The 13207-nt window shown below is 40.8% G+C and overlaps 1 long non-coding RNA gene and 1 pseudogene across 3 annotated transcripts; both read left to right on the top strand.

The window, feature by feature from the left end:
* The first annotated feature begins 5270 nt into the window (after positions 1–5270).
* LOC104707118 (uncharacterized) lies at positions 5271–6993 on the top strand. 2 transcript variants are annotated; one of them, XR_754555.3, is made up of 4 exons: positions 5271–5596; positions 5817–5894; positions 5992–6192; positions 6626–6993. It is a non-coding gene; the product is annotated as an uncharacterized LOC104707118 (long non-coding RNA). The 2 variants fall into 2 exon arrangements; XR_015563218.1 differs by having other exon boundaries at positions 5293–5596; positions 5992–6092.
* A 4234-nt stretch (positions 6994–11227) lies between these two features.
* Positions 11228–13130, top strand: LOC104707117 (putative WRKY transcription factor 74; annotated as a pseudogene). Its single transcript, XR_015563335.1, has 3 exons — positions 11228–12455; positions 12543–12668; positions 12757–13130. The product of XR_015563335.1 is annotated as a putative WRKY transcription factor 74 (transcript).
* Positions 13131–13207: the final 77 nt, after the last annotated feature.

Below are 13207 nucleotides of genomic sequence, written 5' to 3'. Positions count from 1 at the left end.
TATATTGCCGGTTCATCAAGATACATTTGTAAGGAAGTCTTTCCACTAGCAACAACAGTCTCTTTTCGAAAGGTTAAGAAATCCTGCATAAGAAACAGTAAGAATTAAGAAACTGAAACTAGAAAACCGAACCTGCAATTTATTAAAAACCAGAATCTTAAACACGACCAAAACATGAAAACCTGCAGTTTAAAAAAAAAAAACAGAACCTGCAAATTGAAAAACCAGAAACTAAAACATAACAAGTTAACAACCAAACCTGAAAACCTGCTGTTTTTGAAAAACCAGAACCTGCAATTTTTGAAAAACAAGAACCTGCAGTTTTAGAAAACCAAAACCTGCAGTTTTTTAAACAACTAGAACTTGAAACTTTAAAACCAAAAACCTGCAGTTTAATATACCAACACATGCAGTTCTTAAAAAACAAAGAACTTGAAACTTAAAAACCAATAACCTACAGTTTAATATACCAAAATCTGCAGATAAAAAAAAAACAAAACCTGAAATTAGTCAAACAGAGAATTTAGGAGTGCTTACATCGTAATTGCTGAAGTTTCCTCTTTGTCCTTCATTGTCATCTCATTGGCGATCTGTTTCACGTGTTTCTGGAGATTGTGATGCAAAAACTGACTTGTTCTCATATGATTCAAACATAGTAGTTAGTTTACTTTTCAAGTGTTCAATCTTCTGTTGACAAGAACTTTTATCAAGTTTACCAAAACAATAGTTTGCAAATGTTAGCTTCAACCTTGGATCAAGCACTGTAGTCATTGCAAATATATCACTTATTTCTTCCCAATACTTATCAAACTTCTCCTTCATGGGTACAATCATGATTCTAATAACTTCATCTTCACTAAACTCATTCACGGTCAACCAGTTATTGATCTTCCAAACTTGCATGAAGTATAAGTTGGAAGTTGGATATGTGGAACCTGAAATAAGAGTAGTAACCTGATCAAACGGCTCCAACAAATCACACAGACTATTGAGTCGTTTCCATTCATCTTCTGATGGAAAAAACTTATAGTTTTTTCCATCAATAACTTTGAGATTAGCAAATGCAGCTCTATACTTGAGAGCCCTATCAAGCATCTTGTATGCTGATTTCCATCTTGTTTTCACATCCAACAGCAAACCAGCCTTATGCTTTATACCAACAGATTTCACACATTTTGCAAATAGTATCTCTCGGTGTACTGATCTTTGAACATACTTGATACTCAACCTGATTTTATCCAACGAACTACCAATCACTGCCAGACCATCTTGAACAATGATATTAAGAACATGTGCTGCACATCTCACATGAAAATGATCTCCTCCACACAACAAATCGTTTCGCAACATAAGCTGATTTTTCACCATCTCTTGCATTGTATCGTTGTTAGTAACATTGTCTAAAGTAAGTGAGAACACTTTTTTTTTTCAATCCCCCATTCCTTCATTTTCTCAAGAATCTCCATAGCTAAGTGTGTACCTGTATGTGGAGGCGGTACAACACAATGCTAGAATTTTGTTGTTCAGCTTCCAATTCTTGTCAATGTAATGTGTTGTTACACACATGTATCCCTCCTGAGTGATTGCAGACCATAAATCAGAAGTGAGACTGATCCTTCCAGGAAGATTAGCTAATTTTCGCTTTAAATTCCCTGCTTCATTTTCATAAAACTTGTTAACATCGGCTGCCGCTGTGTTTCGGCTGATAAATTTCACATCTTCATTCAAATACTTCCAAATCGATCTTACTCTCTCATACTCAACATAAGCAAATGGGAGATCGTGCTGAATGATACATTTTGCTATCATTTCCCGAAAAACCATATGATCTATCTTCCTAGCTTGCAACCTTGCTTCTGAATTAATCATCATTTGACTAATATCACCATTTCTAGGCTTAAGCTTACACCCTTTCAAATGACGTATGTATGAATTTGTACCATTTTTGTGTGGATCATAAGCAAAATCTGACATACAATGCTTGCACAATGCTCTTTCTTTAGTTTTTCCCTTGCGATCCTTCTTAGTAATCACCGTAAAGTCATCCCACACATCTGAATATTGTCTTCTTTTTTTTCTTTGGTTGTGAATTTCCTTTGTCACCATCATCACCATCGTCATCATCATCGTCGATCTCAATGGTTGACCTTTTACTAGGCTTAGATGTTTCAGCTTCTCCAAAACTGCCCTCAAATGTACTGCATGCTCCTTAGGACTCTTAGAAAATAGCAGGATGTCGTCGATGAAAATGATGAAAGACACGTCCAGAAACCCCTGAAACACGTTGTTCATCAATCTCATAAACGTTGCTGGCGCGTTAGTCAAACCAAAAGGCATCACCACGAACTCATAATGCCCATAACTCGTCCTAAATGCAGCCTTCCTCACATCTGCCTCATCTATCCGGATCTGATGATAACCCGATGTCAGATCTATCTTGGAGAACCAAGTAGCACCTCTACACTGATCCAACAACTCATCGATCCTGGGAAGAGGGTACTTGTTCTACACAGTGACCCGTTTCAGACCCCTGTAGTCAATACACAAGCGAAAACTTCAATCCTTCTTCTTAACGAATAACATCAGCGCTCCCCACGGTGATACACTTAGACGGATGAATCCCTTTCTCAACAAATCCTCCAACTGCTTCTTCAGGTCTGCCATCTCTGTTAGAGCCATCCTGTAAGGAGTCTTGGATAATGGCGTCATCCCCGGTTCCAGTTCAATCGTGAAAGGATCAGACCGAGATGGTGGTAATCCCTGCAATGACTGAAACACATCCTTAAACTCCTCAACGACCTGAATACCGCTAACCGTAGACTGTCCTACTGACTCTAGCATATATATAGTAACCAAATAAGCCTCACGGCCCTTCTCGATCATCTTCCCAGCCTGCATGGCCAAGATAACGAGACTCCCCGAAGTCGGTCTAATTCCCTGAAAAACCAACTTCCCTCCTGGACGCTCAAACTCCACTCTACCCCGATGGCAATCCAAATGAACCATATGCCGATGAAACCAATCCATCCCCAAGATAACGGCATACAACTCCACTGGACTGATAAGCAAATCCGCTGGTCACGACTCTCCCGCGATCTGAATATCAACTCCCCTAGCTCGTCCAATGACCCTCAGAAATTTGCCTCCCGCAACTCTGACAACTCTTATACGCTCCCCGGGATCTCCTACGATTTCAGCACTCTCTGCACACTCCGGAGTAATGAAGCTATGAGAAGCTCCAGAATCAAACATAACATGGGACTTAAACCCGCCTACCAACAAAGTCCCTACACAAACCCCATATGTTGAGAACCTAACACTTTATCACAGGAAAAACATAAAATCTGAACCTACTGAAATACACAAAGTTTAAGTACCATAAATTATAGTTGTGATCGCCCCAGCACTGGTTCCACCAGTCTCTACAGTCGTGTAAACCCGTGGCGCCTGCTTAATCTGTGCCACCTGCTGCACTCCCGGCTGCACCTGCTGCAACGTCGCCACTGCCATCGGCTGCAACTTGGGGTACAAGGTCCTAATGTGCCCTAGCTCCTTGCAATGATAGCATACACGAGCCGCTGCCGTCGGAGCACTCCTCTTGGGACAATTAGCAACCTTGTGATCCATGCTCCCATAACCGAAGCAACCTGCACCACTCGGCCTCTACGTAACCTCCCACCTCCTCTTGGTTCCCTGCGCAGGCTTGCCGCCCTTGCTAGAAACTCCATGATACTGAGCCTTCTTAGGATGAACTGCTGGACTAACTACCATTGACTGTGCCCGGATGTCCTCCTCGATCTCTGCCGCAGTCTCAACCAGCTCTGCACGCGTAACATAACTCCGCCCTCTACAGTGAACCTCCTGATCCGAGCCTCCTCAGACTCCATAGCCCGATCCCCATACCTCAGAAGTCGACTGAACTCTAAGTCAAGCTTCCGCACTGAACGAGTCCCCTGAGCTAACTGCAGGAACTGTACCTCCAACCTATCTATAGCCTCCCTAGGAAAATACTTGCGGTTGAACTCCAAGACGAATTCAGCCCAAGATATCTCCCTCTGCACCCTCCTAGCAGCCACAGAACTCCACCACAACTAAGCATCCCCAGTAAGGTTGTGAACCGCTATATCACCCAAAACTCCTTAGGACATCTGACAGACTGGAAGTTACGTTCCACTCTCGTCCTCCGCGCATCAGCAACCGTAGGATCAGTACCTCCCGAAAACAGCTCGGTACCAATATGGTTCATCTCTCTCAGCATACTGACATAACGAGAGTGAACCCCTACATCCGCAGCCACTGGCTGCTGCACCCACGCCGCCACTGGCGGCACTACTGGTGCCTAAGCCGGTACCACTCCCGGTAACCGCTCTATCAACTGTGCTAACAAGCCCGAAAGATCGACACCATGAACCCTAGCATCACCGGCCACTGGAGCATCAACATCGCCCCTCCGGCCACACTCATGGAATCCTCCTGGACATCCTGCGACTCGCCAACACCCTCAGCTGTCACACTCTGGTCCGCACTCTCACTAACCACTGGGACTATGCCCCTACCACGACCACGTCCTCGACCACGACCAGCAACAACACCCTCTCTAACCATCTGCACTACCATGAACAGAAGGCTAAGCACACAATTAACATAACACAAAAACATAAACTCACCGTGGAATCACACTGTAGGCTTGAAGAGGATGTTCTAGGATTCCATGCCACACACAATTGACTAACTCACATAATCAATCAAGACATGCAATCCCAAACATCTACAGCACAAAACTAAGTGAACCCAAACCTAAAACCGTAAGGGCTCTTATACCAAACTGAAACGACCCGACCCATTTTTTATTATAATAAATAATAAATAATAATAATAATAAATAAATACTTTAGAGCTAGTGATCTCATATCCACTAGCCACCTAACCATAAACACACCAAACAACAGAAATAAAAATACTAATAAATATCTAATAATCCAATAATCAAAAAAAATAATAACTAGTAATAGTTTCAATCAACATAAACCAGCACTACAAGAAAATTAAGTATTAATAGCGCACTGAAGCATAGCGTTTTTTTTTTCTGCAATAAATGAGTTAAACGCTACTTTTTTATAACGTTTAAGAATTGGTTATGCTATTAAAAGTATTTAGGTATCGAAAGTGTGATTTTCATTATAAATTTTTTTTTCTCTGTCCTCCTTTTTTATTGCACATGACATAAAATTAGTGTTATCTTATGTTCAAGCGGGATTAATTTTTGGGTTGCCCGCCTCTTAAAAATTTTGTGGGGTTTTTAACTTTAGTCGAAAAACAAAAAGAACAAAAGAAACACTTAGCCAAAAAAATCTTTTCATCTATCCTTTCACTCTCTCGCTCTGCACATCGTCTTCGATTACTTTTCTCCTGTAAACAACACATCTCCTGGGTTTAGGTTTGTATCGATTTAGGGTTAGATTTGTATCGATTTAGGGTTTAGTATCATGTTCTCAATTTGTTGTTGTTGAGGGGAGGAGATGGATCTGATTCGGAAACCTTTGGGGATTCAACAGAACCGTCGGATTCAACACCATTCTCGCCGGAGCCACCAAAAGTAAAACAACGCCATTCTCTCCTCCATTCTTCTTATCAACTCTCTCTCTCTCTCTCTCTCTCTATCTCTCTCTCTCTCTCTCTCTCTATCTCTCTCTCTCTCTCTCTCTCTCTCTCACGGTTCTCTCTCTCTTCCATGTCTTTATCAGCTTCTTAAGTTACTTGTTTCAGTTTATGATGCTCGTTTCTTAGTTTTTGTTTGTTTTCTCCGTTTCTCTTAGATTGGGACTACGTTTGGTTATTGGTTTGTGCTTCGTTTAGGCGATGAGGCTTTAGAACGGTCTGAGCAGATGTTCAAGGTCTTTCTCCGATTTCATTTCAGTGATTCCTTCAAAGAAAAACAATTGTTTTTATTCGTATGCTTTGTTTTGATATTAACGAATTGTGTATAATTAGGTACAAGCTGTGGAGCTTAGGTTATTATTGGTGGAGCAAGGTTCAGTATGGTCATCTAATTGCTCAATACCAGTGTTCTTCTCTCTTACGGTGTTTAAGATGTAATGGTTTTCATGTCTTGAACTTGTTTTAAGCATACGTCAAAATTGAGTTGAGTTTGGAGCCATAGAGTTGAGTTTTGTTCTGGATAAACTTCTTGGTGTAAGTCTTCTACTCTGACTTCCTCATTTGAATATATATATTCTGACACCTTAATCATCTTGAGACAAGAATCGAATAGTAGAGTTTCACCATCATCAACTCGATATTGCGTCTATATCTTTTAGCTAAATCCAAGAACCCTTCATTCCAGTGTAGTTGATCCTTCTGTTCTACATCCTTGTGGTCTGTTTTAAGTTGCTTTAGGTGATTATTTCTTTGATTCATTGTGGATATCTTTTAACAATCTGCTGTTTCCATTGACTTTGTTATTGACAACGATGATGAAGGTAAGATTTTTGAAGATCTTTTTAGTTTATGTTTTGTCACAGCTTCTTGATGAAATGAGAGCATTTCATGGAGTTGAATGACTGTGTTTCTTTGTTCCTCAGTGAAATGCAGAACTTAAGTACTGAAACATCTTTTGTAATTGCAGAAGAAACAGCGAAATCAGGAGAGAAGAAAGATGATGCTGTTAAGGTGGAAGCTCCTGCAATAGAGAAGGCACCAGCAGAAAGACAAACAACATCTATTAAGGAAGACAAGTGAAGACACTGTTTCTGAAGACAAAACCATATGGGTATTAGTAGCTTCCACAGTTGATGCAGAAAGAAGGCTTTGAAGCTTTTTGCCACCAACTTGTGGAAATGGAACAAGAGGTTGTGAGCAAGTTCAGTGACCATACTAGTCTTTGATTTCAATTCTTTTAGGTGTTGTGTTAAGTAGTTCTTTGGTTTAAGCTTGTATCAGATTTTGTAATACATTGATCATATATTTGTTTCTATTATAAATTTGTGTTTATCAGATTTTAAATTTTGATTTAATAAACAAAAATTAAATCGTAATTATGATTATTTTAGCATTATGGTAATATACATTAAAAAAATGATAACAACCAAAAACTGCTATTATAAACTTTAATATTGCACAAAAAAGTGTTATTATATAATTTTATATTGCATATAAAACAGCGCTATGTTAAATCACCTAAATTATAGCATACGGAAAAAACGTTATCTAAAGTCTCATACTTTTTATAACGGGCGTATAGACTACGTCTGTAAGAGCACTATGAAATCCTACCATAGGGGATATGACACGCTATTAATATTCACTTTTCTTGTAGTGCATAGAACCAGCAATCCTAAACAACATTTTAGGACTCAACTCTAGCAATCTAGCAAGCCAGACAACATCCAATCGAGTCCCTAGAACATCCTCCTCTTCATTGCCTTGATTCCACGATCAAACTTTGCCTTTACCTGCACCACAAACACAATTTGCAATGCATGAGTATTTAATAAACACTTAGTAAGGCAATTCTCCCATCTATTGGGCTATACACACAAGCAATAGAGACATCTCTAACCATCAATCAACAATCAACAAACATTAATAACAAACCAGGACTATGCATCGACCGACACCAACCATGCATCGACTGACACCCATTGGGGTTGCATCGACCGACACAAGGCTTGCATCGACCGACATGCACACTGCATCGACCGACGCATGCTCGACATAGCACGAAAACCCTAGGTTTAACACGCCATCCTCGCATTTTCATCGACCGACGCATATGTCGAGCATCATTTTTCCCCGAAGCTTCTTGCCGGATCTTCGTTCCTACAACCACAAAACTCGATCCCAAGCCACAAGAAAGCTTCCCAACGTCCCAACTAACATACTAACAAGCCTAACAACACATAACAAGCAGATTAGAGAAATCTCCATGTTAGATAAGCCATGGTCATGCACTTACCTTTGCCAAGACGATTCTGAACCTCAAACAAGCAAGAAAACACTTCCAAGAAGCTCCTACAACGATCCCAGCTACATATCTCTACAGTAACAGCTTCCAATCTTGCAAACTCCTCAGGAACACTCAAGAACACTTAGAAACACCTTTTCTCTCTTTTCTTTCTCTCAAAAGCGGCTAAACACGACTAATGAGACAGAAACTCGTGTTAAGGGTTTTCCGTAACCCAAAATGCAGCGTTTAACTTAAACTCGTCCGCACATAAACCGGGATTCCGGTTCACGGATGTTACACCCATCTACTGGTTTATACACACAAGCGAACACACAAACACAAACAATACACAAAATCAAGCAAACCAAACAACTCTGAACATAAGAGTATACTATGCGCACTTGCGTCAACTCTTCGCACATGCGTCGACCGACAAACTCCTAGCGTTGACACTACGCGCTTGCGTCGACACACACACACCTGTCGTTGACCGATGCAAAGTCCTTGGTCCTTGCATCGACCAATGCAATTCCTCGCGTCTCCGTCAAATCCCTAACAATGTCAATTTTTCCCTTTTTATAGCCCACGTTAGGGTTTTCAAACCCAAAAACACAACTAAACGAGTGTTTGACTTAAGTTGACCCGCATAAGCGAACCTTGCATCGTTCGATGTACAACCTGCATCGATCGATGCACACCCAAAACAGGGATTCTGATTTGCGGGCGTTACTTGGGCAATCTGAGAGGATGATCCATACTCCCGAAGATTTGTGGCGGATGTGTGTTCTGGATTGGGGTGGTCACTAGCTGTATGGGAAACTAACAATAACTATCAGACGAGTATTAGTATGGCTCCTTATGAGGCACAATATGGGAGGTCAAGTCGTAAACCTTTATAAAGGGTTTGGGAGTATAAGAGGAAAATAAGGGTGAGGTTTTAATGTTATTAAGCAAGGAAGGCATGAGCTATATTGTTGTTGGCATTGTTCTTGCTGTTATTCGTCATTTTTATCCAAATTAGAGGTGAGTGCATGACCATGACTTATCTAAGCGTTGAGATCTCTATTTTCTATGTTCTCTACGGTGGTTGTGCGTTTGACTCTAGGAGCGTTGGACGCTATAGGTAACGATGGGTGAGAATTAACACCATGTGGACCGCTATATCCACCCAAAATTCCTGAGGACATCTGAGAGACTGGAAGTTACATTCCACTCTCGTCCTCCACGCATCAGCAACAGTAGGATCAGCACCTCCCGAAAACTGCTCGGTAACAATATAGTTCATCTCCCTCAGCATACTGACATAACAAGAATGAACCCCTACATCCGCAGCCACTGGCTGCTGCACCTCTCCCGCCACTGGCGGCACTACCTGTGCATGAGCCGGTACCACTCCTGGTATCCGCTCCAAAAACTGTGTCTACAAGCCCGCAAGTTTAACGCTTCCTCCAGGGGCTCCACCTGCTGGGACTCCCGCATCTGGAACCCTAGTATCATTGGCCACCTGGACACCGATACTGCCCACACCGACTCTATCAGCGTCTACGGCCCTATCATTACCTCCAGCCACACTCATGGACCCCTCCTAGAAGCCCTCAACTGTCTCACTTTGGCCCACGGTATCACTAACCGCTGGGACTCTGCCCCTACCACGACCACGACCGCGTCCATGAACACGTCCGCGTCCTCGACCAGCAACAGCACCACCTCTAACCATCTGCACTACCATGAACAGAAGGCTAAGCACGCAATTCAACAGAACACAAAACAAAACCTCACCTTGAAATCACAATGTAGGCTCGAAAAGGATGCTCTAGGACTCCGTGCCACACATAATCAATCAAAGCATGCAATCGCAACATCAACAACAAAAACCTAGTGAACCCAAACCTAGAACCGTAAGGGCTTTGATACCAAACTGAAATGACCCGACCCGTTTTTTTTAATAAATATTAATAATACTAATATTAATCTAAGCTAGTGGTCCCATACTCACTAGCCACCTAACCACAATCAAACCAAACATCGGAAATTAAACAACAAATACCAATATCCAAAAAATATCTAATAATAAAATAACCAATATTAGATCATAGCAGTTACCCAATAACCAAACAACATGAAACAAAGAACCAGCAACTTAGCAATGTTGTATTGACCCATCTCTAGCAACCTAACAGAAGCCAGACGACAACCAATCGAGCCACTAGAACATTATCCTCTTCATTACTTTGATTCAACGATAACATTTTGCCTTTACCTGCACCACAAACACAATTTGAGATGCATGAGTATTTGGCAAACTCTCAGTGAGGCAATCCTTCCATCTACGGGGCTATCCACATAAGCAACTGAGATGCCAATGTCAAACACAAACAACAGACAAGACATACAAACCAGGAAGCAAGTATCATCTTCACTGGAAGGGAGGTGTGGACCGACACCAGCCAAGTGTCGACCAACACTGGCATTGGTGTCGACCGACACAACCCCACAGTGTCGATCGATGCTGATCCTTGGTGTCGACCGACACCCACCTGGTGTTGATAGTCACTGACTCTGCAACCGCGATCCGCTCGAAGCCGAGAGTCGCATCTCGCTTCCTATCACCTCTAATCCGCCCAATACCCATGAATCCGTAGGAACCCTATAACAACCATAACAAGCAAGAAAACACCACAAAACAACAACAAACAAGTAAGACAACGGAAATCTCAGGCTTATATCAGCCATGGTCATGCACTCACGTCTTTGCAGGAATATTCTGACCAACAACAACGAATCCAAACCTTCTAGCAAGCTTCTAACACCCTCCTAGCCTTAGATCTCCCAAGAACAACCAAGAAATCTCACAATCTCTCCCAAAACCTCAAGAACACTGTTTTCTTTTTTTTCTCACTCTCTCAAGGGTCATAAACGACAAAAACACGACCTAGGTCAACTTTTCTCCTTAAATACTCGGTTCTATGTTTTTTCTTGAACTAAACCGATCTAAATCGACAATTAAATCGAACTGGTCGAACCATAAATTATTGGTGTCGATCGACACCCATCTCTTAAACACAGAGTTTTTGGTTGGCGTATGTTACATTGTATTGATCCCAAATTTGGTGTGTTTCAACAGGTTGAATCTTTTCAACTACTATCAATCTACTTCAGTTTTTTTGTTTTTTCAACACCCTTCTACAACCATTAAATAGTTGAAATTTTTATTCAACACGTCTTATATACATTTTCGCAAACAAGAAAGAAAAAGTAGATGCAAAGTAGGTCTACAAATGGAACCCACCACAAAATCTTTTACAGAGAACTCTGTTTTTTTTTCTCCTTCCTCTGTGATTATGACGACCAATACCATCTCTCAACACCCAAACTCCACTTCACCCCCTCTTCTCCCACCTCTCTCGAAGCTTTGCTTTATTGTTTTCTTGTTCTTATAAATCTTTTTGTTTATTCATCTTCTAGAGAGAAAGAATATTCTGCTTTTAACCCTTCGTTTCTGGGAGATTTCTTGTTCATGAGCTAATCTTTTATTTTTTTTCCTTAATTCGTATGGAAAAAGATCTCACCTTTTATAACCCCTATACATTTTAGGTTTTGAGCTAGCTCATCATGATGTTTCTTTTCTTTTACAAAAAGGTTTTCAGCGTTTGAGTTTTGGTTAAAGTAGGCAAGTTCCTTCTTTGTAAGGGGATCTGAGTTTGTGAATTGGGTTTTTGAGTTGAGAGAGAAATTAGGGTTGTTTTGTTTTGTTTTGTTTACTTGTGTTGAAGAAAATGGAAGAAGTTGAAGCTGCAAACAAAGCAGCTGTGGAAAGCTGTCATAGAGTGTTGAATCTTTTATCACAACAAACAATGATTCCAAGTCTTTAATGGTTGAAACTAGAGAATCTGTTTCCAAGTTCAAGAGAGTCTCTTCTCTTTTGACTAGAGGGTTAGGTCAGAGGAAGATTAAGAAACTCAACAGCAACTACAAGTTTAGTGCTTTTTTGTTGCCTCAACACATGTTTTTGCAAAGTCCAATTTGCGATAATAATGCCATTAGTGGTTGTATTCAAGTTCTAGCACCAAAGCCTCTTCAGATTGTACCAGCTGGCTATGGTGAAATTGACCCAAAACAGAAACCGAGTCATCATCCTTCATTGATGTTGTTTGACCAGAAAATGTGTGTTGACAAGTCGTTTCTTGAGCTAAAGCCACCGTCTTTCCGAGCTGTTGATCCAAAACCTTATCAGTTTATTCATAGCCACCAGCAAGGAGTGTACTCTAGAAGCAAAAGTGGTTTAAGTCTGAGGTTTGATGGGTCTTGTGGTGGTAGTTGTTATTCCCTAGTATCTCAAATGGATCAAGATCGTTTGTTTCATCTCTTAGTATGGATCATAGTGTGACGGATTACGATAGGAACTCGTTTCATTTGTTCGGACTACCTCAAGGATCCGATCATATGTCACAGCATTCCAAGAGGACTTGAAATGTGGAAGTAGAAGCAAATGTCATTGTTCCAAGAAAAGGTGTTTGTTTGTTTTTGTTTCTTAACTTCTTTGAGAAATACTGTCGCAAGAGTTTATTTGATTCAATGTTTTGAAGTTTGTTTACAGGAAATTGAGGGTGAAACGATCGATTAAAGTACCAGCAATCAGTAACACGATTGCGGATATACCTCCGAATGAATATTCGTGGAGGAAATATGGACAAAAGCCAATAAAGGGTTCTCCTCATCGTAGGTAAGTAACATCACAAGAAAAAGAAAAAAACATTGGACTTTGGTCATATGTTTGATTTAAAATAGCTGCTTGTTTTTCAATGTTGCAGAGGATACTATAAATGTAGCAGCGTGCGAGGCTGTCCAGCGAGGAAGCATGTGGAGCGATATGTAGACGAAACTTCGTTGCTAATAGTGACTTATGAAGGTGAGCATAACCATTCAAGATTACCCTCTTCATAATCAGCTCATACCTGATTCTGGCCTTGTATATTTCTTGCATCACAAATATGGCTTCAGCCTTATTAACATATAGGTTTAGACGTATAGTTATATATGCAAAATGTATAATTTTTTTTGGTTTGCATGAGATGTTCAGCAACGGTAACCTGATGTAGCTCTCAGTATCTTGTATGATTTGGTTCCTCTGTTTCTCTCTAATCAAATAATCATCTGCCTCTCGAAGGCAAGATTTGATGGCAAAGACTCACTCACAACAATTTGCATTCGAGACTTAGAAAAGATTGATCTATGAACTCACAAGAACATACAAAGATGTAA

This window comes from Camelina sativa, chromosome 8 (assembly GCF_030686135.1).
Source record: "Camelina sativa cultivar CO46 ecotype springtype chromosome 8, ASM3068613v1".
Taxonomy (NCBI): Eukaryota; Viridiplantae; Streptophyta; class Magnoliopsida; order Brassicales; family Brassicaceae; genus Camelina; species Camelina sativa.
The sequence above is the reverse complement of the archived record's forward strand: the minus strand, read 5'-3'. Positions and strand labels throughout refer to the sequence as shown.